The sequence below is a fragment of the Opisthocomus hoazin genome, chromosome 1 (assembly GCF_030867145.1).
Source record: "Opisthocomus hoazin isolate bOpiHoa1 chromosome 1, bOpiHoa1.hap1, whole genome shotgun sequence".
Taxonomy (NCBI): Eukaryota; Metazoa; Chordata; class Aves; order Opisthocomiformes; family Opisthocomidae; genus Opisthocomus; species Opisthocomus hoazin.
This window is the reverse complement of record NC_134414.1, coordinates 58,623,508-58,650,522: the sequence shown is the minus strand read 5'-3', so window position 1 is coordinate 58,650,522 and position 27,015 is coordinate 58,623,508.

The window sequence follows — 27,015 nt, the reverse complement described above, 5'->3', positions numbered from 1 at the left end:
TTTTATACCTAACCGAAATCTACCCTCTTTCACTTTAAAGCCATTACCCTTTGTCCTATCACTATGTGCCCTTGTAAAAAATCCCTCTCCAGCTTTCCTGTAGGCCCCCTTCAGGTACTGGAAGGCTGCAATAAGGTCTCCCCAGAGCTTTTTCTTTTGCAGGGTGAACAGCCTCAACTCTCTCAGACCTTCCTCACAGGAGAGGTGTTCCAGCCTTCTGATCATTTTTGTGGTCCTCCTTTGGCCCCAACTCTGACAGCTGCATGTCTGTCCTGTGCTGAGGGCTCCAGAGCTGGATGTAGAACTCCAGGTGAGATCGCACCGGGGCGGAGTAGAGGGGCAGAATCACCTCCCTCGACCTCTGGATCCACTTCAACAGCTGCATGTCATTCCTGTGCTGAGGGCCCAGAGCTGAACACAGGACTCCATGTGGGGTCTTACCAGAGCAGAGTGGCAAGATTCTTTTGATGCAGCCCAGGATACGGTTTGCCTTCTGGGCTGCGAGCATATACTGACAGGTCATGTTGAGATTCTCATCAACCAGCACCCCCAAGTCCTTTTTTTTTCAGGACTGCTCTTGACCCATTCTCTGCCCAGCCTGTATTTGGGCTTGGGATTTTCCCAGCCCATGTGCAGGACCTTGCACTTGGCTTTGTTGAACATCATGAGGTTTGAATAGGCCCACCACTCAAGCCTGTTAAGGTCCCTCTGGGTAGCATCCCTTCCCTCAGGTGTTTTGACTGCACCACTCAACTAGGTGTTGTTGGCAAATGACATGTTTATTTTATGTTTATTTTATACACGAGGCAGAATTTCACCTAAATTTAGCCATCTTTAATACCTTATAGATTCTAATTTAATTTTTTTGTGCTAGCTCAGTATTTAACAGGAAGAAAATAACATCTCTAGAAAACAACTAATATGATCGTAAAATGATATCTAAAATGGGAGGCACCAATTAATTTTTGAAACTTCCTGTCTTCACTGAAAGAACCCAGATGATTAGCAAGGAGATGATGAAACATCCAGACAGCCAAAGTAAGGATAAAGTAATATGACATCTACTAAGGTTGGTTTGGTTCACATTGTTTCCGGGTGGTACTTTCTGCATAATTATGTTCAGGTATCACCAAAGATTTGTATTTATATGGTCCATTTGCACTGGCTGATGAAGACTTACCATTGATACATCCTGCAAGTGAGTTTATAAACTAAAGGATTTTTCCACATCTTAATATGGCTTATTTGGATTTGTCCTCAAATTAGTTCACATGGGATTTAGATTTATGAATATGTCAGATATAATACTTACTAGACAGGTATTTTTGGCCAGTTCACTTGACTGATTTAAAAGCTGTCTCCACATTTCTCATCTCTTTCTATTCAATACCTTTAAATCTATCTCTAAAGCAGGAAATCTAAGAATCTGGAATGCAAGGAATCTAATGTATAATCAAAATTTTCTAACTATCAATGTTCTACAAACATTTCTTGTATTATCTATGCATGGAATAAGATATGCATGTTATTTTTATAATGCTAGATAAGAGCTGTTACATTATGCAAACATGAGAAGATAAGGGTTAATTAAGTCTTTGGTCAAGATGCACAAATAAGCTATTAATTTATTATGTAAATTAGGTTCACATCTGGAACAGGAATTTTGGTAAATATGAGTCATCATATACAAACTCATAAACAGGAAATATTTATTTTAGAATAGCAGTAAGTACTACTTTCTATTGCTGAGTTAGCAAACACCCCTGAATGTGGTGATTCATTACTGTAGAAGGTTTTGCTCCTGACTGGGAGAAATGAGACTACTAAATCCTCAGGCATACATCACTCTCTTGTTTTTGCTTCTTTTGTGAAGTCTCTTGCATCACTCATATGACTTTCAGGAAAGCTTCTTTTCTACACATAACTCAAGTCCAAAAGAGTTTTGACCTGATGCCTAGAAAGCAATTTAGCAAGCAATTTAGTTTTTGAAGGGAGTACTAAAGTTATCCCATAGCTTTTGTTCTCAAGAACAGAAACAACCCAAGTGGAAGACTGTCAAATTTAGTTTTGAAAGGGCACTTTTCAAGACTCTGAAAGGAAAAAAGCCTAGCAGTGATCTGAAGGAGAAAGGACTTAAAGACCATTCCCTCTTTTCCATCTTTATAATGTTTTGAAGCATAAGCTTCATTATTGTATTGTTGATTGGATGTCACAGAAAGAGTTTCTCTAAGTTGCCAAACTGCTAAAGCTCCAGTAGAAGAAAAGGTCAGAAAGAAGAGAAATATATCTGATACCTAAACAAAGAGAGATTTCAAATGGAAAATAATACCACGATAATTTAAAAGATAATTATCTAAACAGGAGCAAAGGTATTTTAAAGACAATTTGAATTTTTTCTCTTCTTCTGTTATAAAGCAATCCGATAACATTTTAAGTCTCCTAAATGTCAGGGGTGTTACAGTTGCCAGTAACAGGTCTGACAGCATAGAGACTTGACTCTGCTATATAAAGAGTTTAGCTGAACAGATATTTTTTGTTTTTGAGTGTTCAGTTGTAATCATCTAACTTATGATTCACTGAATAATATCTCAAGGCAAAATCTAATTGTATCATCAGATCTCAACCACCTGATCTATCTCATTTTGAAAAGAAATAATTTGCGTAAATTTTAAATAAAAATCATCTACAGAAATAATGATTTTGATTATGGGAATTTTATGAACTGTAAAGAAAGAGACAAATTCTCCAAACAACAACTTCACAAAACTATTTACTAATGCTGCTAGTGTGTAAACACATATCTTGTGCAGGTCTTTGTAGGTCTTTTTAATGGAACAGTCTCACTGCTGTTGGACAAGTTTCCAAATCTAGAAGTAGCAGGAACTACTAACAATCCTTCAGCATTGATATATAGAACAAGAACTACAAATATAATGTTGGAATCTGCTAGTTCAAATTAGATGTTTGAGCTGTATTCTGTTTTACACCATAATGATAAGGCTTTCTTATACCTCAAAGAGCTGGCAAACGTATCACAAAAATAGAGAATAACTGCGGAATTATGGTGGAAAATTGTTTATGTTGGAAATTTGAAAAGCAAAGAAAGGAAAATACCAGGTCAGATAACAAACTAGGCCCTTCTGACTCAGGCAAAATGGAAAACAACACTGTGGTTAACCTGAGTATAAATATCGCAGGGCAGAAAAAGACTAAAGCTGCTTTACACGCAACATAGGACAGCATGTTTGGAATAAAAATGTGTACCCTAAGCAGAAAATTACATGTCTTAGCTTCACAGAAGGCACAACATCACACCTGTTTTTTCCCCCACCTTTCCATGATTTCACAGAATCACAGAATCACAGAAATTTAGGGGTTGGAAGGGACCTCTGGGGATCATCCAGCCCAACCCCTCTGGCTGAAGCAGGGTCACTAAAGCAGACTGCACAGGACTTTGTCCAGGTGGGTCTTGAATATCTCCAGAGAAGGAAAATCCACGACCTCTCTGGGCAATCTGTTCCAGTGCTCCGTCACCCTCAAAGTGAAGAAGTTCTTCCTCATGTAAAGGTACTTGGGAAGAAATCAGCCTGTGACGTTTCGAAAAATTCCCAAACATAGAAATTAATAACATTCTATTTTTTTCACCCTAATGTAATTCTTCAGATGTTAGCAGTCCATCCATTTCTTCCTTGCATAGGTCTGTTTGGTGTGTGTATCTACGTAAAAGGAATGGAAATGTGAATCTATGTATAGACAAATATTTGAGCAATTTTTGTTTTCAGGAAAGGTAGATACTGCAGAGATTAAAGTAAAAAAAAAAAATGAAGACAAAGAAAAGAAGAAACAAACCTTTCTTTCATGTAAACAGAAACCAAACGATAATAGCTATGCACTGCTCAGATGCGCACTCTCACTAATGGAAGTTGTCATGTACAACAGGACTCACGCTATGCTAGCAAGTGACTTCATCAATGGCGCAATGTCCGAAAGTCTTAAAATTCTTGTTGTTCAGTCTTCAGTGTCAGGAGGATATTTAGGTGAATACATTTAGGAAACGCTTATAATTTGTGAAGAAAATAGGTGAGAATATCTTATCATTTTGGTTCAGACCATGAGTATACTTTTAAAGGGATTCTCTAAATTGTCACATTTACTGAGGACTTGGTTTGATGCAAGCAGTAGTTTTCAACATGAGTGTATTAACTGGATAATGAGCTCCAAGAATTAATCTGATGCCTCCGCCTGTCAATGAATATTCAGTCTAGGACCAAGATTTTAATTATTTTCTTACCTAAAACTCCAGAAATATCTATGGTGTGGGTATTGAGTCATCAAAATCCTGTTTGTCCACACAACTACTCTTATTGCGCCACAATGACAGATATAATAGAGATCTACCAATGTTGCAGAAGAGGTTATTGCAAAAATATGTCCACTAAATACAACTAAGCCCAGGTTCTTTTCCTAAGCTTTTAAACAGCTATCTTCCTATCAAAAAAAAAAAAAACCAAAACAAAACCAAAACTCATCTACTATCTACGATTTGGCTATACAAAGAATAACACATCATTGACCTTTTAGTCCTTGTCTGCATGAAGTTTTCCTACTTAATCATATTCTGGGCCACCTGAGGTACAACTGTACCTTTCATATATTTAAGTTTCACTGAAATTTGAGAACATACTTAAGCATGTCCTGAAAGGATTAAAGTGTTTTAGAAGAATTAAGTGATGGGTGAAAACACTGATGGTTGGCTACAATGTGCTACAATTCACAAAAAAAATATTTTCTAATAATAATACTCACAATGATAACTCTAAAGCAAAATTATTGTATTGATTTCAATTTTATTTGAGGTAGAAGAATAATCTTTCATTTCCAGTATTTATTCCCATGAGTCTAATTTCATTTAAAATCTCAAAGTATAATTGCCTGAGCTATAAAACGTAACAAAGTTCACCAAATTCCCCGTCCTCGGATTCTAAACAATGTTTTCATGAAAGAATAACACTCAATATCTTTAGAACTTTCCCTTCAACTCTTTAAGTGTAGTAGTTAGCAAGTTGTTTTTCTTATGTAAAGGAAAATTATAAAAAGATCATATGCATAAAAACTGTAAGACCATTTAAATGTGTACTCCATTAACACACTTCAGCTTTAAGTTATGTGTGTCCAGCATTTTTGATGGAAACTATAATCACACGTATTGTGAATGAAAGATAATCTAAAAATCCCAAATAAAACCCCATTAGCTGTCTAAAGCTAGCTGATAACAAAAAAAAACCATGGGGGTATTTCTGATCTGTTGGCTGTTTTATGGAGTAAAGATGCACAGATTGTAGAAAGGCTTTGGACCTATTGCTCAAAACTGAGAGTGAAAGGCTGTAAATATTGTTTAGGAAGATATGCAATTTGTGTCTTTTCTTTCTCCTTTTCTTTCAAATATAAACCTATTTTCTTTTAAATCTAATATCTCAGCTGTAACATCAATTGCCTCAGGAGTATGAAAAAAAACTAATTCCATTTTGGCCTTGTGACTTTCAAATCTACAGTTCCAGTTTTCCTGTTCCCTTATGGATTTCTTTACTATCAACACAAAGTCTACAAGAAAACATGCATATCTTCTTCTGTAGCTGTTTCATGGTAAGGCAAAGAACACTAATAATAAAGCATAGATCATAGCATTTGGCTGAGGGTCTGGTTCCTGTTATAGAGCTATTCCTGCTTGTTTGATTGTGCCAGGTCATAGAACAGATCCAGAAATAATTAACAGTGAAAAAATCTTTTTCTTTTAGCCCTGAAGGTTAATGAATTCCATAACTTCAGGCTGATGCAGAATCAGTACTTTTCTGGAGAAGTGGGAGCAAGGTAAAAAGATAATTATTGCACGATGGTTTATCTTAAATATTGGTCCAGTCTTGTCCATGCAGAACTCTGGAATATCATTTAGTTTATCCCACTCCAACTTAGCTGGTCTTTCATGGCCAAAGACTTGAGCACGGGGACACCCTGACTACACTTGTCATATTCCATCTTATATGTGAATATAGATAGCCCAAGAATAAGTTGTGGTCAGTGTTCTTTTATATTCCGCTGAGTATGCCAGCTTTATCTCTGTGGAGCTGGCAAAGGAGAAAGTATAAGCAGTCTCTCTGAGTAATATTGCCAGACAAACTGGAAATTAAGACCTTCTGATAAAGCCACTTTAGTTGAAATACAAGAGAAGTTAGGGTACTACATTACCGTTAAACAGTGTTGACATAGTCCAGTAAGTCTGAAAGCAGTCATGTCAGGCCCAGAGCCACCATCATTGGAGATTTTACACTACTAGAAACGTATCAATGCATGTTGGATTATGCCTGGTTTTCATTTCATTGCAGATTTCAACTAAAGTTAGTAAATAGCTTAAAGGACAAATAAAGAAAATATTTCCTAAAATTACTTTCCCTCTTAGTAAGCTACAGAAAGCAACCCAAATAGAGGTAGGTGATCTGTATGGTTTTCCGTAGGAGGAGGTGAGCTACGTTACAAAAACACTTAAGATCTGCTGGAAAATACATGTTATGTGTTATCCTGACAAGGAATTTCTGATGTGATCAAAAAGAAGCAATTGTAATCAAGGCCATTGTAACACTGATGATTTATATTGACTGATATGTCAAAACAAGTTCTCAACAGAATAATGAGTCGTATTCATATCAATCATTTTTTCTTTCTTTCTTTGATTGTAATTCCTCAACTGCACAAGCAAACTGCACTACAATAACCAAAGATACTCCAGTTCCAAGTAAGCTGTCTACTTATGCAATATAGAATAGAGGTGAATAAATAAATCAACAACTTACTGATGAAGAAGAAATGATGTACAGGGTTAAATTTTACTTTAAATTTGTGTATCTTACTTTAAATCATGTGCATCTGACTTAAGCTTATTGTCCTTTTAACACAATTCAGTAATCACAAACAAATTTTAATTTGTTAAAATTAATAGCTGCTCTTGAACTACATTTTTGAACCATAATACTGAATACTGCTGTTGTTGAAATGCAACAGCCTATGGATCAAAGTGAAAAGCAAAATGTCATCTCAAAGTCTTCATCTGGTAGATGATTTGTAAGTGACTGGTAAAATGTAAAGAGACAAAAGTTGTGACGGGTGCTTGGAATAACAATGGGTGCTATGGAAAGCTTCCAGGTAAAGCTTTGGCAGTTTCAAATGTTGTTACGAAGAGAAAAAGAAAAGCATAAAATTTTATAATGTTACTATTCCATTTTGCACATAAGTTTTCCACTCAAAACTAAAATATAGCAAATGTTAAAATGCCTGGCTGAAAACTCTAGTTACTATTGCAAGAAACCCAAAAGTGTCACGTTTCTACACTTGAAGAAACAAGAATTTGGGGTACACTGAAACACAGAACTGTAATGTAATTTTGTTTTCCTTCTCAGTATGTGTGCTCGACTCTCATTAGTGATTCCAGCTGTGCACAGGAAAGAATACAAAATCTTTAGGCCTAGATTTTCAAACATAGATGAAACAGTCAAGAACATTTTATGCAGAAAACAAACAGCAAGAAAGATGAGTTTCAAAATGTTCTTGGTGTTCTATTTGTCTATCTCCCTTTTCAAAAATATTTTTGAATGGATACTATTTTAGCATTATAAATGTAGTAGTTGAGTATTTCCTAGACTGACACTGACAGTGTATTTCCACAGTGCTACCCCTGTGTAAAAGTAAATATTGTAAAATCGGGTGTAAAATATAAGATGATGAGAGACACCAGGGTTTTTTTTCATTGTTTTAGTCGGACCCTACCTTTACATGTATATCTGACAGACACTTACCACAGAGACATCACTCTGTTACTGAGGATTCTTTTTCTGAGACCTGTTTCTGAAGACTGGGATATAATTAAAGGTAAGGATACCAATTCAAATGTGGGAAACTTCCAAGTTGATGCTCCCTCGATTGATGGGTGTGGGTGATATTTATTTATAGTAATAATTAATGGAGAAAATACATTAATAGGATGTTGGAGGAGGAAGAAAAAATGAATTTGGAGAATGAGGAGTAGAGATCTACAAATGACAAAAGAAGTGACAAGAGAAGGACCCTGATCACCTGCAAGTACCCCTAATGGGAAGGAGTTCTCTGAGTTTGTCAAAGAAGCTTCTCAGCCTTACCTCATGGTGCTTTCTCCAGAGACGTGATGGAACAAGAGAATAAAAAAAGTCTTTTCGTCATATTTCCTATACGTGTACCTGTAAATGGCCAAATTGGCCTGGTCCAGAAGGAGGATAAGAAGGAGACCTTGCAACTTCTAGAACCTTGAATGTAAACAGAAAGGTGAGGGGCAAAGTACAGTCAGAACCTCATTATGACATGCTGGACAAGGTGGAAGAAGGACCAATATATGTGTGCACCAGGGTCTCCACTACAGCTGGAAGAAATATGAGGATGCTTGTGCCTACCAATTCATGGAAGGTATGCCTGGTCCAGTTGCTGGTGAGTCACAGAAATCAAGTCAAAGTACCCTTTCTTCCATTAGAGTCTGTCATCTTCGGCTGAAGCTCAGAGGTCCTGATGGTTTACAGCTTGACAGCAGAAAAAAGCAAGGAAGTGGAATGATCAGAACATGGCTCTGTAGAAGGTTCTGAGGCGTGACTTGAGCGCAAACCATGCCATTAACTCTCCTCAAGATCTATGTGGGGCAGGGTAAGGGAAGGTGGGGCAGAGGAGGTGTGTGTAGCAAAAGTCTAAAAAGGAGCTCTGAGGAGACAGAGGTAAGCAATGGGCAGAAGTTACTCATCTGCACAACTTGCCCAATTTAGGACAAAATTGAAGAATTCAGGACAAAAATATTAATTGGAGGAAACAGTGGGGAATATAGTGAGAATACTCCAAGCACAGAGCAAACAAACTGGTACGCACCAAGTCACAGTGACTATAGTTCAAAAGCTCTGTGATGGAGAACTATTTTCTAGCTCATTAAGGAAACTTTTCCTACACTTGGAGACAGGGATTGTGCTGCCAAGCCTTCATGATGGCCATAGTGTCTTGGTCACTCCAAAGATCTTGTTTGTTGCGAAGTGTAGTGTGGAGTCCTGGCTGGACGAGAGGGGACATAGTTTGGTGCGTTGAGCAACCCAGGTCCTGATCCGGAAGTGAGCCTTGGGAGTGGCTGACACGGAACCCTGCTGGAAAGGCAGAGCGACGTGTAGTACACGCCTACAGTGTAGTACTTTGTCCAGCAGCTCAGACATGTCTCAGAAAAGGTCTCTCAGATTTGTGGTCAAGATTGACTGGCTGTAATGGGGCACTCAGCAATGCAGTGAAGGAGAAATATGTAGGCTCTATGTAGGACTACCACAAGTATTTAGGTAGTAGGTGTGGATGTTGCTTCATATGCAAATCAAGCCCTGGCTCATCAGCCATGTTATCATGCTCTGGTCTTGGCTCCCTTTTCCATGAGGGATCATCCAGCCCTCGATGTTCCTGGAAGTTACTTCAATCTATGTCAGACCCTTAGGTGAGCATTGTGAAGCCTGGCAGAATCTTCCTACAAAACTGTTCCCTGTGCAGACTTCCAAGGACCCTGCATCTAGATTGCCCCACGCCCTAAACCTGGTGACATTCAGGCTCCAAAAGAATACCCCTTTTCACTCCAGGGACCAACAGTATCTAGTCCCTGCAGTGATGACTCTCTCGAGACCCCAGAGCTCCGGGGTTCTAATATGGGAAACCTACATTTAGTTTGAATTAGTTATAGCTTTAGCGTACTTTTGTTACACAGCTTTGCAGCTATGTTGAGGTGTTAACCACTGACATTTAGTTTAGTTCTGTTCTTCGTAACCTTGCTAATAAGGACTGCTGTAAGATCAAATGTAGCTAACAAGGACTACTGTGAGCTCAAATGTGGCTAACAGGAACTGCTTGTGAGAGACAAATGAAAAGAAATAGGGACTGATAAGGACTGATAAATCACAGAATCACAGAATCACAGAATCACAGAATGGTAGGGGTTGGAAGGGACCTCTGTGGGTCATCTAGTCCAACCCTCCTGCTCAAGCACGGTCACCTACAGCAGGCTGCACAGGACCTTGTCCAGGCGGGTCTTGAATATCTCCAGAGAAGGACAATACACAACCTCCCTGGGTAGCCTGTTCCAGGGCTCCGTCACCCTCAGAGGGAAGAAGTTCTTCCTCATGTTCAGATGGAACTTCCCATGCTTCAGTTTGTGCCCGTTGCCCCTTGTCCTGTCACTGGGCACCACTGAAAAGAGCTTGGCCCCATCCTCCTGACACCCACCCTTCAGATATTTGTAAGCATATATTAGGTCCCCTCGCAGCCTTCTCTTCTTCAGCATGAACAAGCCCAGCTCCCTCAGCCTCTCCTCATAGGGGAGATGCTCCAGTCCCCTCACCATCCTTGTAGCCTTCCGCTGGACTCACTCCAGTAGCTCTTCATCTTTCTTGAAGTGGGGATCCCAGAACTGAACAGAGTACTCCAGATGAGGCCTCACTAGGGCATTGTAGAGGGGAAAAACATGAAATTATCTGTTCTATAAATAGAACTTTATTATCTGTAAGAAGGAACCCTCTAGCTGAAACGGATATTATGGTCTGGGACTCAGCCAACACAGACAACTCATGATTTTTTGAACCAAAGTTAAAAGTACACAGCGAGGAGGACTACTAACCTTCATCCAGAAGACTCCCACAGACGACTACCAGACAACACTTTAGAAGCACTGAAGATGTGCGGAGTATGATAATGAATTACTAGAAATAATTATAATAATCACACCTATTCCCAGAACTAATTGTAATAATCCAGCCCACTTAGATAAACTTTGTAATGAATAGGAGCATGCTTTGTGACTCGGTGTGCAAGTTAGGAGGAGCGATCCCCCTTGCACCCAGCACCGCAATAAACATACCTGCTTTATAATTCTCTGTGAGTTATGAAGTTTGCTTCTGCTTGTCATTTCCTCCGAGTCTTGGTCCTGGGATTCGTAGCACAAGTCTCCCCTTACCCCAAGGAGGATCAAGACTTACTGAGTCTCAAAAAATATCTTACAAGAAAGACCCTATTTCTTTATCAAAATACCATGGTTCTCAGGGTCAAACTGTTTAAAAGGATTATGAAACACTATTTAAAAGGATGATTGACCCCCTAGGGTCATCATACTGAGTTGTCAGTCGGGGTCTTATACCACAAAAAAGTGACTAGAAATTTAAGGTAAGGGACAAATCCTCAAGTTCCACTTGAATTGAGGAAGAAAAGGGGGTGCCCAAGGATGGGACTGGTTGCCACAGTCCTCTCATGGTAGAAAGTTTTTGGCAGTCCACCCCTTCCTTAGCCAGCTCTTTGCAGGTCTGCTCCAACTTGATGTTCTATACCATGTCTCTGTCACAATCCTAACCTCTAACTTGGGGCTTAAGCTCCTTGGCTCAGGCTTACCCTGAGACCTCCAACCATTGCTCTGTTGAGCAAGACAACAAATAAAAAATCTTATGGCAGCCCAAGTTTTCTTTAGGTGGCCCATCCGCAGCCCCATTTAACTAGAACTCCAGGCTTTAGGAGTTCTTTCTGTTTATAACTTACCCCAGATGAATGAGGAATTGACTGGATGGCCATGTTCAAAGAATTACAGTAAATGTCTCAATGTCCAAGTGGAAACTAACTATGTGTGGTGTCCCTCACTATTAAATACCTTCATCAACGATGTAGTGGGATTGAGTGCATCCTTAGCAAGTTTGCAGACAACACCAAGCTGAGTGGTACAGTTAATATGTTTGAGGGAAGGGACACCTTCCAGAGAGACCTTGACACCCTAGAGAAGTAGGCCTGTGAAAACCCCATGAAGTTCAACATGGCAAAGTAAAAGGAATGTCATATAAGGGAGAGGATAAGGACTTTGGTTGCGTCTAGTTTGGAGAAAAGGAGGCTGAGGGGAGGCCTCATTGCTCTCTATAACTTCCTGAGGAGGGGACGCAGAGAGGGAGCTGCTAATATTTTCTCCCTGGGATCCAGTGATAGGATACATCAGGATGGTTCAAAACTGTGCCAGAGGAGGTTTAGAGAGGAAATTAGGAAGCATTTTTTTGCCAAGAGTATGGTCAAACACTGGAACAGGCTTCCTAGAGACGTGGTTGGTGCCCGATGCCTGTCAGTGTTTAAGAGGCATTCGGACAACGCCCTTAACAACCTGCTTTAACTTTTGGTCATCCCAGAATTGGTTAGGCAGTTGGACTAGATGATTGTTGTACGTCCCTTCAAATGGAAAGAGTCTATTCTATTCTAACTGCAAGGTCCTGCATCTGGGTTGGGGCAATCCCAAGCATGAATACAGGTTTGGGGATGAGTAGATTGAGAGCTGCCCTGTGGAAGACTTGGGGGTACTGATGGATAAAAAATGAAAAATTCTGGGCTGCATAAAAAGCAGCACGGCCATCAGGTCAGAGGTGATGAGTCCGCCCCTCTACTCTGCTCTTGTGAGACCCTACCTGGAATACTGCTTTCAGCTCTGCGACACCTAGTACAAGATGGACATGGATCTGTTAGAGCAGATCCAGAGGAAGGCCATGAAAGTTGTCAGAGGGTTGGAACATCTCTCCTATGAAGAGAGGCTGAGAGAGTTGGTGTTGTTCAGTCCAGAGAAGAGAGGATCTGAGAGACTTTCTTGCAACCTTTCAATACTTAAAGGGGATTTCTAAGCATTGCATAACAAGACATTTTACCAAGGCCTGTAGTGAAAGGACAAGTGGCAATGGTTTTAAACTGAAAGAGGGTAGGTTTAGTCTGGACATAAGGAAGAAATTTTTGATGATGAGTGTGGTGAGACACTGGAACAGATTGTCTGGAGAAGTTGTGGATGTCCAGTCTTTAGAAGTATTCAAAGTCAGGCTGGACAGGGCTTTGAGCAACCTGATTGGTGAAAGATGTCCCTGTCCACGGCAGAGGCATTGGACTAGATGATTTTTCAAGGTGCCTTCCAAACCAAACCATTCCATGATTCTATGATTCTATAAATATATGATTCTATGTTTCTATGAATCTACGATACTATCATCTTGACTGGTTGCCAGATGCTCACCAAGTCCCTTTGTCACTCCCCATCCTCAACAGGAAGAGGTGAAGGGGAATAATCAGAAAAGAATTTTTGGCTGAGATAAAGACAGAGAGACATTTTTGTCTATGTCCTCCTTCCTCTTTACATTTTTTGCCTGCTCCAGTGTAGGTGTTCTCCATCAGCTGAAACCCTCAGGAAAAACAATGCTCAAGCATGGATCCTCCACAGGCCACAGTTACTGTCAGGACAATTTGATCCATCATAGTCTTTCCATGGGCCCATTTTCCTTGAGGAAATATCCGCCTGCACCACTGTGATTTCTCCATATGCTGCAGGGAAATACCAGTTCCTGGAGCACCTCGTCCCCCTTCCTTCTTCTCTGTCCTTGGTGTCTGCAGGGCTGTTTGTCTTAGTGAAGAGCTGCAAGGGGGCAAAGAACTACCAGCAGTGGATGGGGATTAAATCAGGGATTACTTGCGAGACGTAGACCAACAGAAGTCTATGGGTCCTGATTGGCTCCACCCAAGAGCACAGGGAGTTGGCCGATATCCTTGAAAAAACATCTTTTAAAGGTTCTAGAGGTTTGGGCAGTTCCTGACAACTGGAGAAATTCAAATAATACTCTCATACTTACGTAAGTCCACCAGGTCAACCCAGAGATTTACAGCCTCCTTTCAGTCACTGTGGCAATCATGGATTGAGTCCTCTGGCAATACATTTCTGGGTACAGGAAAGAAGGTAGTTGGGAATTGTCATCACAGATTTACAGAGGATAAATCATGCCTGACTTTTCTGATTGCCTTCTCTGATAAAACGGCTGGATTTATGGATGAAGAAAGAGGACTGGAAATCATTCACTTTGTCTTTCACAAAGTTTTCAACACCATCTCCCACACTATTCTTTTATCTGAGCTAGGTTGGTATGGTCTAAATAGAGGCTTTTCTCCTTCTTTCAGTATTATACAAATGTAACTCTGTTCCTTACCACAGTGTTAGCTTTAACCTAAACCCTAGATATTCATGAGACACCACTCCATCCAAGGACGACAAGTTCATGAGAAGAGTATTGTATTGTGATCCCACAATTGCTTCTGGCATCCTCATTTCATTACCAGCACAAATGTAGCAGTGGTCTTTCTCCTCTCTTCTTCCCTTAGTCAAATTAGTTGTACTCCTTTCCCTGAACTTAGCTACTCACAGGAGACCCAAAGGCGTGAAGAGATGAAAATTTATAAAAAGGATCAGATTTTTGAAATCCTCAGTTTCATTGATCAACTTCATTACATTCCCAGTTGAAGTGTAGCTGCAGTCTTCCTGCTTCTTTCACTACTACCTTAATGTAGCATTAGTACTAGCCCTAGTCCTAAACCTAACCCAAATGCCAGCTAATCATGGGAGACGATACTACACCCAAAGTCAGAAAGTTTCTGAGGAGATTATCATTTGGTAAGTCCTGACTCTCTTTTCCTAGCCTCCTTGATTGCCCACTGACTTTCTCTAGCCTGGTCTCTGATATACTCAGCTAATGTCCTAGCCAAGCCTTAGTCTCCTCGTTGATTGCTTCCTTCCATCTTACTGAGCCTCTCAGTGATGGCTTGAGCCCCAGCTTAGTGTCCAATGTTTTTTAGTGGTTGGTTGATGTCCCTAGCATGCCCTCTGGCTCTGCAGCAATCCCCAGAGATACTCAGCCTGTCCTGGAAACCAGCAGGTTACATGCATGCTTCAGGTAAAAACAGGACATTTTGTAACAAGTGTCCCTTTGGATCCAGACCTTTGTACAGTGTGAGGACACATCTTAGGAGGTCTGTGTGAGGGTCCTGAGCACATTCCTGCACTCCTAGGGGTGTGGTTGCTTGGGGTCAAACCAATTTACAAGTAGTATAGCTGGTGACCTTGTGTAGGGCTGTTGTGATGAATGTTAGTAGCCTTAGTAAGGACTTACCCTTATTTTCAATAGAAGCTGCTTCTAAGCAGAGACTATATCACCCTCAACCCTTGCCTGAGCTTCAATTCAGCTGTGTTGCAGTCAAGTCTGTGTCTACCCATGCACTTCACTGATCTGCACCCTGACATGTGGACTTAACTTCTCATCACAAATGTGCCCCATGCTCGGGGCTGGGAGCTGTTACTAGCTGCCTCCCTGCACCTAAACTGCCCCCTTGCTGGGAGCAGTTGCCCTGCTGGCCAGAGGACCCTCTGTACCTCCAAGTCCCCAGGGAGCAACCAGCCTGCACTATACCCTGACAGTACTCATAAATTTGACCATGGTATTGACGTCATTATAAGTTTGTATATTATTGTTTACTTCTAAAACAAGAATTTGACCTGCATATTGAGTTATGTATTCTATATCTAAGAGCCATCCTAAGACAAAAGTTAACTGTGGTACTGGAGTGCTGTGTATAGTTTTTGGACCTAGCTGTTGCAGATCAGCTGCATTTCCCCACACATTTTCTGAGCAGTCAGGAGAAATCCATGCAGGCTGAACTACCCACTAACTTTGTGAGTTGCTGGTGCGTACCTTGAGGCAGTCCATTTAGCCTGAGTTAAAGACCTGTTATTGTCCTGAGAAAGTCAAGTGACAGACTGGCGTGTTAGAATGGATAAAGGAGTACGCAGCCTAGAAAGACAATCCTACAGAGAGCTGGAGTACAAGCTCTCAGTTTTCATGACTTTATGTTTTTCCACTGGTAGAACAGAACTTAATGTTTACATGCTTTACTCGCTGTGAAAAGGGATCAATTTCAACGAAAGATGAGGGAAGCAGGCAGACCACACCTTGGGGTGGAGAATTTTAAGGTATTTAAAGTGTCAGTGGTTTTAAATACTGTTCATTCTATTTCTGTGGACATATACTGGTGCTCTAAGATACTCTGTTTCTTAAATACCTTCAAGGGCTAGGCAGCAGAGACAGCAAAGGTGACGTATCTTCATGCTGTTAGATTTGTGGATAGCCGAGCTAGCTCTTGATGACTGTCTATGTGAAAATACTCTCGGCATAAATCCTTCAGTACTACATCTCACTCTAGTGTAGCACATAAATCGTCTTTCTTGGTTTTAGCCTTTCTGTGGGTCAGATAGTCTCTGAGAACTATTAAAAACAGGCTTACTCTGTAGCATTACCTTAAACAGCATTTTTTGTATGTGAAGCTAATTAAATTTATTTACACTGAGCAACAGAAACAAGGCTTTATATCTGAGAAGAATAGGGAATCTCTTCTTTCACCACCCAATGCCCTTTTGAAAACTTCCTGTAGTTATTTCTTATGCCCTTCCAACACCTGTTACTACCAAATGTAATCAAATCCAGTCTTTTCATTCAGTCTACTGGTTATCCTACTGTAGCAGTAACTTTAGACTCAGGTTGAAGGAACTAAGAGTAAACTGCAGCTCTGCTTCACTCTGTCCTAGGTTTGGCCAGGACAAGGTTAATTTTCACCAGAATCCAGGAAGGGGCACAGCCGCGTGGGCTGACCCCACCTGGCCAAACAGAGCCGGGTATTCCATACCATGGGCCGCCATGCTGGGTTCCGGTGGGGGGGGGCGGCACGGCGGGAAGTCACTCGCGGCTCGGGAGCTCGTGGCGCCGGTCTGGTCCGGGAGAACAGCTCTCTGGGTCGTGCAGTTTGTGTTGTGTTTTCTCCTCATCTGTATCGTTGTTGTTACTGTTCCCTTTGTTTGCTGTTCTGTTAAACTGCCCTTATCCCAACCCACCAGTTTCTGCCTGTTCCTTTCCATTCTCCGCCTGTGCTTGGACCTCACCTCATACGGGAGCCATTTGTCTCACAGTAAGAAACTGAGAAGAAAACACGAATAATGCTGAAGTAGATGTGGGATCAGCCAAACTGTTCAGCTTCCCCATAGTCTGACTGATTGAAACAACCCCATTTCAGTATACAATAGCACACACTAAGGAGATTTCAGTTTTCATCTGTAAAGTACATTCATTGCTTAAGTTGTCAGGCGTTCAGTTGTCAGCCTGCCAAATTCACTGAAAAATGCAGCAACTTAACATTAAATTATAAATAAACAGGAAGTCAGTATTGTATTATGGAGAACTTCCAGTCTCTTTGCAATTAACATCAAACTTCCCATTAGAATCTCTAAAATTTAACTTTGTAGATTTAGATTTGGTTTTGTGTTTGTTTTTTCTTTCTTCAGATTCTGTTTAATTGAATAAAGTTCTAATAGGGTTTTCCATGGAAAAATGGAATATTAAATAATCCATTTAATATTCATTAAATATTAACATTTTTCGGGAGCTCTATTAGCAATACTTTGCAAGAGTATAGAGCTTTGAGGACTTTTAAGTTCAACAATCTTCCACAACTCTTCACATCTTCTCTTCAGCCTGCAAAAGCGATAATGATTGAATAAAGGTAATTGGGTTCTAAAGTTTACAATTAACTTGCTTGTAATTAGCTTGAGCTTTAGGTTTAATCTTCTTTTGGTCACTTATGTAACTAAATGCTTTCAGCTTCTCTCTTGATCTAACAGATTTAATGAAGTAGGTGTATGCAAGACCTTTGCGTGTCTTTACTTGGATCAGAAAATGTCTTTTCTTGGATTTGAAAAATGTCCAGCATAAGGATTCCATGGACTTTTAGAGCTCGGTGCTACTAAAATAACCTGTATTACTAGAATAACTGAATTTCTAGGATAAAGATTTTTATCAGGTGAGTGATATTTACAGCCTTCCAATATATTTTTCTTCGAAGAAACAAACAAACCTCTCCAAATATACTTTCTTGAAGCCTCTCAGGATAGGCAACGGTGTAATCTGCCAAAAACTAAGGTTTGAAAATCTTGGACTCAAGCATGTACTTATCTAATCTACCTGAATTAGATTATTCTAGTTGTGGAAGATGCTATCAGCATTCTGAGCCTCAGAATCATACAGTTGTTTTAGCAATGATCATCCAGCCCGGACTTTAAACTCCACTGTTAGGGGGAATAGCTATGCTTACATCTAAACATATGATCTGTAATTACAAATCTAGTGTCTTAATAATTGTTCTTTTAAGACCCTAATAGGAACCCAAATCATCAATTTCGTCCAAAAGGCAGAGTCGAAGGATATGTTATGTAAGTGGTGCACTTCCAAAAATAAAAATCCATGCGTGAAATGTCAAACACCTGAATAATTACAGCAACAAAAATAAAATTATTCTCATTATCTATTCTGCCAGATGGAACTACCTAAAACTCAGAGAATATATGACTTCAGGAGTTAGTTAAAAGTATAAATAAAAGGGGCAATCTGTTATTATCCATTAAAATGATTTAGTTTATCTGTATTCAAAATTATAAACCTGAATACTTTTTCAAAATAGGCACCTAAACTAAGTACCTCAATTTTATTTTAATCTTCCTTACCTAGGGTAATCTCATATGGATCCAACTGCTCTCTAGAAATATTGTTTTTTCCCATTAGCTACAGACAAAACAGTGTAACTATCAGCTTTTCAAATTTTTGGGATGAAATCAAGGCCCAGGACTGTAAAACTGTAGTTATACACAAAACCAGAAATGTTTCGATCTTGACGGAACTGGACACCTAGATTTTGTGTCACAGCGAGCCCTGTATATGATTAAGAAAGTATGCATTCTTGCTAGTAAGTACCCATTTCTGGATGGTCCCATGATATTAGCTGCATGCCTGTGCTGAAATTTTTTTCTCAGGCAGAGCATGAGATAGTCCTTTTCCACATGAATTGAGGCATTGGGTGTATCTGATGGCCTTTTCTGGATGTGTTTGTATGTATCTGGTACAGTCAAAAATACATTTCTGCTGGAGAACACTGTAGCTCTCTCCTTAGGAAGACACAGAAAATACCTAGTAATATGAAGAACAGACCTAGCAGATGTGGAGCTAGAGATGTCGGTACAGTGGAATCTATAGAGATATGTAAGGAAATAAATTATATTATGTACTATACTAATTATAGACATAGACAATAAATCAGTATCTGTTAAATGCCCTGGAAGCAGAGACTGAAAGTCAGGACATGCTTTTTGCTGCTTGTAGGCTTAATTCCGGCATTACAGAGACAGGACTTATTCTCTGTACCCTTTCTTGGCATGAGATAGTTTGAATTTCTTCCTGGATGTTTCATGGCTACAACAGAAATGAAGAGTGACATAATCCCAGAAAGGTTCACAGGCTGATGATTATAGAATACTGTCATGAAAATTGTGATTCTTACAGGTCTCTCATTCTATAAGTGAATATTCCGTCCATAAAGCTATTTCAAAAAAAAGAGCAGGAGTCACCAGCAGCTGTTTTAAATACAAGCCTATAACTATGATTAATCATAATTCTTACTCAGTGTTTCTGTATACTGGGAGATATACTGAATGTATACTGTATACTGAATGTTAGGTCACTGGAGCTCAGTATAATTTAGGAGAGAAAATGGATTTGAAATATTCAAAACACAGACACTGCACAGGATCAGAAGCATAAGTCTTGATCCCGGAGGACTTCAAAGTCAAACAAGTGCTGCTTATTTTCACAGAGATTTTCTGGAACATAATTCTGTATTTACATGCCTGAGTTCCACATAATATTTTGGAGCTATACCAGGGAAGTGTAAATAAAGAGAAGAAAATCAGAACTTTGAACAAGATAAACGGAATTTTCTTTGCAGTGAAGAACATTTTTCTTTTTTTCCAATGGTATACAAATTTCATAAAGATTTCATCCTGTTTATAATTTATAGGACTATTCAAAATAGCCAGAAAGTGTTTCATCCCCCTTTAATTTAACTTTCTATTCACAGAAATACAACTTCTTTTTTTTACACTTGGAAATGTTTATTTGTGTTTTCTATTCTTTTATTTTTAAATGTTTAAATATTTATGTTCTACATGTGGTGCAAGGAGCTGTGAAGTTGAATAAAAATCATTAATAATACAACTTACACTATTAAATATTGCATAATTTTGCTCACATATTTTCAAATGATTAACATAAGTTTATTTTACTTTTTACCTTGCAGGCAACCTTAAACTTCAATGGATGATATATGGCTTAATAAGTAATCTGCTAGCAGCCAAAGATGAACTTTTAAGTATTTTAAAATTTCTTAAGTTCTTCCAGGCAAGCAGTAGCATTACTTGAGGAGTACTTAAATAGGCTTAAAAACACCAGTTGAAATTGCTTTTCTAGTACCTAGGTTAGTAGACATTTATAGTGTGATATCAGAGAACCTGAGAAAGTGGAAAGAAGTAGACTTCCAGTCAAGGTTCTTGAGGCATAACACGCTGATAGACCTGGAAATCAACATCACAATTATCTTACCTTTTTCATCAATAATAAAACATATGTTCGAAAATTAGTTTTCTTAATCTGAATATTGAACAGCACTAAAGAAATTGCTCTTGATAAGTGAAGAATCAGAAATGGAATCAATTTAATAATTTTTTTTTTTTTTACTTTTTCTTTCTGAAGAGATTGAGTAATACTGGAATGCATTGCACTCTTCTCATCTCTATGCATAACTAGCAATAAACCAGAAGTGGAACACATGGTCTCTTGCTCACTAATCTTCTGGATTTCACATTTTTCCTCATTTAAGTAGTTTACCGATGGCGTGAGAAATCTAAAAAGGTAGTAGCTCATATACAGTTCCCAAATGGTGCCTAAAACTTGGTGTAGTTTTGATGTTGATACACTGCATGACGGAGAAACTAAACAGCATATTAGACTAACCAACCTTGCAGTTCAATTTCTATTCTACTGCCATCTAGGTTGCACATTGGTAATTATATGAAGACTGGTAGCATGGCCTTAGTATGAGTACAATTCTACATTTTTAACACAAAACAACATAGGATGCATGATAATCCATTGTTGTAATCAAAGATTAAATATTGGTTATAATAATAAACCTAAATCCATTAACAGGGAAAAATGCACAGAAGTGTACTTCAGGTATGTTGGAACATTAGCATGTGGTTAAAGCTGGGAATATGTTAATTTCTTTCCTGAAAGAGGATTATTTCTTCACTAAAAACTGTCAACAAATATTACGGTTATAGCCTGTCACCATAAAGTTATTGAAATAAATTTCTGTTTTTAGGAGATATTATGTGTTTCAGCTAACATAAATCCAGTAGATGATAGATTGCTTCTGTTTATGCTACCTTTTGACATTTTTTAGGTGAAAAGAAAGATGATATTGATATGGACTTGGGAAAGATGCCGGTGTGGCTAAAACCCTGACCTCATCCTAAAGAGCATGTACCAGAGGAAAGAAATACATTTTCAGCGATCTTTCAATTTTCTGTTGAAAATGAGGTAATTCTCTAAAAGTACATGCCAGTAGTTGAAAAACAAAGTCTGGGAGTAGTGCTTACACGAGTGATGTAAAAGAAGCCTAGTACAGTCAAACCATAAATAGATGCCTTCTTTTGAAGATGTTTACATATGTTTGGAGGAGTGTGAAATGCATAATTAAAAATTGTTACTTTCATTGTGAAATATTTCATCAGAATAAAACATACAAATCTGTGCTACGTAACAGCTATTTTATACGTGTTGTGTCAAGGACTCACTGAGTGACATATTACTTTGTCAGTCACACAGTCACATAGTAAATGTCACATTTCTTAAAAGTAGGCATCCTGCTGTTCAAGGAGCTCGGTGTTTCTCTCCCTGTATCTCAAATGCTCTGTTACTTCTACGTGTGAAATCAGATAGAGCAACGAAGTAAATCTGAGGGAGGCAGTGAGAGGTAGAGACTTACAAACAAAAAATAACACATGCACAAATGAAAGGTTTATAAATAACATACCATTCCAAGACAACACTGAAGGAGGGAACAAATTCTAAAATGACCTTCTTTGTGCCACAGCATCAAGAAATCAGTCCTGTATTTTTCATCTTTTAGATATATATAAAACACATTTTGTGAACTTCCCTGTTAAATTTTTTTTTTTCCCCCACTGTTGGGGCTGATGTAGCTTGAGAGTTAGCATGACTAGGCCGCTTAAGAAAAACAGTTAGCATAACTGAACAGGCCGCTGGAAAGGGCAGCTAAGAATAACAATTGAGAAAGTGCTGATAGTGCACATGATGTGGGTTAGCAAAAAGAAGAAATGTTCAAGGATGTGGAGGCGGTCTGTTGCTATTAGCGTTAGTGCATAGTTACCAATCATAAGGAATATGGGGTGCGTGAACAGCGCGTGATTTATGTCTGTAGCCTATCCGAATAAGCGTGATTGCATGTACAGATATGAAAAATGTATATAACCATGCAAGCGGAGCAATAAAGTGAACCGACTGTGCATTGAATCAATGTGTGAGAGTCGTTCCTGTCCCTGCATGGACGCTGAAACTCGGCACCCCGCTTATGCTGTCAGCTTGATATCTCTGCCCCTGTGAGATTTAAAACCTGGTGCACTGAGAGAGTGGATGTTTTAACACTATTATTACTATTACTGTAGTGTACAAAGTAAACACTCTTGCACTACTGTATATTGTCTCTTATATATTCTGAAAAATTCCCTTTAGAAGCTAAATTAACACCTTGTATGCCTTTAAGGGCTAATAATATGTTCGCCTGTGCGCTTCTAGGGAAAAACTAGCCTTTTTATGTTATGATTTCGGGACCTTAATAGCAATCTTGCCATGTTCTCCACCTTCACAATATATTCCTCCTGTTCCTCCCTTTATTCATTAGCAGATCTAGTATCTGTTCACTAAGGAAATTCAACTTAGCATCTCTCATATATATATATGTTCATAAATATGTACATATCTAATTTAACACACATACTCCCACACATTAACACAACCATAAACACTTGTAATATATGTATATAAAGTGAGGACAGAACAGTTTGCTCTCTTCAGTTAAAGAATAGAAAGTCTGCATGATATTTTTCACTTTTTTTTATATTCACCGTGTTTCAGAATATGGAGTGATAACACAGACTGAAGTAATAGTACTCTATATATCTCAATTTTGATTAAATTCACATTTTTCCTGTTTCCTCCTACTTCCTCTTTTTAAAAAGGAGATTTGAGTCACTGTGAAAGAAGTTACAGTGGTGAGAGTACATGAAAGTGGGAGTTACTGAAAACCACAAGACTGTAGAATACTAGAGTCATAGAATGGTTTGGATTGGAAGGGACCTTAATGATCATCTAGTTTCAACCCCTCTGCCATGGATAAGGACACCTTCCACTACATCAAGTTTCTCAAAACCCTATTCAACCTGGCCTTGAACACTTTTAGGGAGGGGGCAGCCACAACTGCTCTGGGCATCCTGTTCCAGTGCCTCATGACCCTCAGAGTAAAGAATTTCTTTCCTATATGTAATCTAAATCCACTCTCTTTCAGTATAAAGCTGGTACCCATTGTCCTATCACCACACACCCTTGTAAGAAGTCCCTCTCCAGCTTTCTTGCAGGTTCCTTTTAGAAACTGGAAGGCTGCTAGAAGGTTTCCCAGGAGCCTTCTCTTCTCCAGGCTGAACAGCCCCAACTCTCTCAGCCTCTCCTCATAGGAGAGGTGTTCCAATCTTCTGATCATTTTTGTGACCCTCCTTTGGAACTGCTTCAACTGGTTCATGTATATGCTGTGCTCAGGGCTTCAGATTTCGACACAGCAATCCAGGTGGGATCACACCAGTGCAGAGTAGAGGGATGGAATCACCTCCCTCAAACTGCTGGCCATGCTTCTTTCGATGCAGTCCAGAATATGGTTGGTGTTCTGAGTATCGAGTGCCATGGCCCCCGAAGGAATGCATCCACGAGTGCTGAGGGAGCTGGCGGATGTCATTGCTGAGCCACTCTCCATCAACACTGAGAGGTCCTGGAGCACAGGAGAGGTGCCCGAGGACTGGAGAAAGGCCAATGTCATGCCAATCTTCAAAAAGGGCAAGAAGGAGGACCCAGGCCGGTCAGCCTCACCTCCATCCCGCGTAAGGTGATGGAGCAGCTCATCCTGGAGGTCATCATGAAGCAAGTGGAAGAAAAGAAGGTTATCAGGATTAGTCAGCATGGATTCACCAAGGGGAAATCATGCCTGACCAATCTGACAGCTTTCTATGATGACATGACTGGCTGGGTAGACGAAGGGAGAGCCATGGATTTTGTCTACCTTGACTTCAGCAAGGTTTTCGACACAGTGTCCCATAACATTCTCCTAGAGAAGCTCAGGAAGTATGGGCTAGATGAGTGGTCGGTGAAGTTGATTGAGAACTGGCTGAATGACAGAACAGAGGGTTGTCATCAGCGGCGCTGAGTCTAGTTGGAGGCTGGTAAATAGTGGTGTCCCTCAGGGATCAGTACTGGGCCCAGCCTTGTTCAACTTCTTCATCAATGACCTGGATGAAGAGTTAGAATGTACCCTCAGCAAGTTTGCTGATGACACCAAACTGGGAGGTGTGGTAGACACAACAGAAGGCTGTGCTGCCATTCAGCGTGACCTGGATAGGCTGGAAAGTTGGGCAGAGAGGAATCTGATGAGGTTCAACAAAGGCAAATGCAGGGTCCTGCACCTGGGGAGGAACAACCCCATGCACCAGTACAGGCTTGGGGCGGAGCTGATGAAGAGCAGCTCTGCGGAGAGGGACCTGGGTGTCCTGGTGGACGACAGGTTAACCATGCGCCAGCAGTATGTCCTGGCTGCCAAGAAAGCCAATGGCATCCTGAGGTGCATTAGGAGGAGTGTGGCCAGCAGGTCGAGGGAGGTTCTCCTTCCCCTCTACACTGCCCTGGTGAGGCCTCATCTGGAGTACTGTGTCCAGTTCTGGTCTCCCCACTTCAAGAAAGATGAGGAGCTACTGGAGAGAGTCCAGCGGAGGGCTACAAGGATGATGAGGGGACTGGAACATCTGCCCTACGAGGAGAGTCTGAGGGAGCTGGGCTTGTTCAGCCTGAAGAAGAGAAGGCTGCAAGGGGACCTAATATATACTTACAAATATCTGAAGGGTGGGTGTCAGGAGGATGGGGCCAAGCTCTTTTCAGTGGTGCCCAGCAACAGGACAAGGGGCAATGGGCACAAACTGAAGCATAGGACGTTCTGTCTGAACATGAGGAAGAACTTCTTCCCTCTGAGGGTGACGGAGCACTGGAACAGGCTGCCCAGGGAGGTTGTGGAGTCTCCTTCTCTGGAGATATTCAAGACCCGCCTGGACGGGGTCCTGTGCGGCCTGCTGTAGGTGACCCTGCTTTGGCAGGGGGGTTATACTAGATGACCCACAGAGGTCCCTTCTAACCTCAAACATTCTGTGATTCTGTGATTCTGTGATTGCGAGGTCATGTTGAGCCTCTCATCAACCTGCACCCCCAAGTCCTCCTCCTCAGGACTGCTCTTGACTCATTCTCTGCCCAGCCTGTATCTGGGCTTGGGATTGCCTTGACCCATGTGAAGGACCTTGCACTTGGCTTTGTTGAACTTCATGAGGTTTGCACAGGCCCACTTTTCAAGCCTGTCAAGGTCCCTCTGGATGACATCCCCTCCCTCCAGTGGGTTGACTGCGCCACTCATCTTGGTGTGTCCCATCAAACCTGTCGACTGTGCCACACATCTTGGTGTTGTCTGCAAGCTTGCTGAGGGTGCACTCAATCCCACTGTCCATCTTGTCATCAAAGAGGTTAAACAATGCCAGTCCCAAAACCTACCCCTGAGGAACACCACTTGTCACTAGCCTCTACTTGGACATCGAGAAGTTGACTGCAATGCTTTGTGTGTGGTCATCCAGCCAAATCTTTATCCACTGAGTGGTCCATCCATCAAATCTATGTCTCTCCAATATAGAGACAAGGACGTTGTGCGGAACAGTGTCAAATGCTTTGCACAAATGCAGGTAGATGACATCAGTTGCTCTTCCGTTATCCACCAACGCCATAACCCTGTCGTAGAAGGCCACCAAATTTGTCAGACACGATTTTACCTTAGTAAGGTCATTGTGGCTGTCACCAGTCACCTCCTTCTCTTCCATGTTCCTTAGCGCAGTTTGCAGGAGGATCTGCTCCATGATCTTGCCAGGCACAGAGGTGAGACTGACTAGCCTCTAGTTCCCTGGGTCTTCCTTTTTACCTTTTTTAAAAATGGAGATTGTTTTTCCCATTTTCCAGTCAGAGGGAACTTCACTGGACTGCCACTACTTCTCACATATGATGGAGAATGGCTTAGCAATTTCATCTGCCAGTTCCTTCAGAACACGTGGATGCCCCTCATCAGCTCCCATGGACTTGTGCACATTCAGGTTCCTTAGATCGTCTCGAACCTGATCTTCTCCTACAGCGGGACATTCTTCAATCTCCTCGTCCCTGCCTGTGCCTCCTCTGACTTGGGTGTTGTGGCTGGAGCGCTTGCCTGGGGAAGACTGAGACAATAAACTCTTTAAATACCTCAGCCTTCTCCATATCCAGGATAAACAGGTCTCCTGTTTTCTTCCCAAGAGGGCTCACATTATCCCTAGTCTTTCTTTTATCACTGATGTACCTATAGAAGCTTGAGTTTTGAATATGAGGCTCAAGAGCTAATAGAGAGTACCAAGTTAATATATAGGCTACAGTAGAATTTAAGGTGCATATAAGAATAGATACAGTACATTAACCTAACCTGAGATCAGTAGAATTTAGCAATATAAAAGTCTTTGCAAATCTGAACTTTATGTATTGTTAAATGTAGAATTCATTAAAACAGATTCAGTCCACCTAAATCCTATTATAATTAAGGAGTAATTAAGGTCCTGTGCAGCCTGCTGTAGATGACCCTGCTTCAGCAGGAGGGTTGGACTAGATGACCCACAGAGGTCCCTTCCAACCCCTACTATTCTGTGATTCTGTGATTCTGTGATTCTGTGATTCTGTGATTCTGTTAGATCTTCCTGACTAGGACCTTACGAAGCAATGATATGAAATTAAAGCGACAACACATATACAAATATATTTATTGTTTAAAAATCTTCAAAATTGT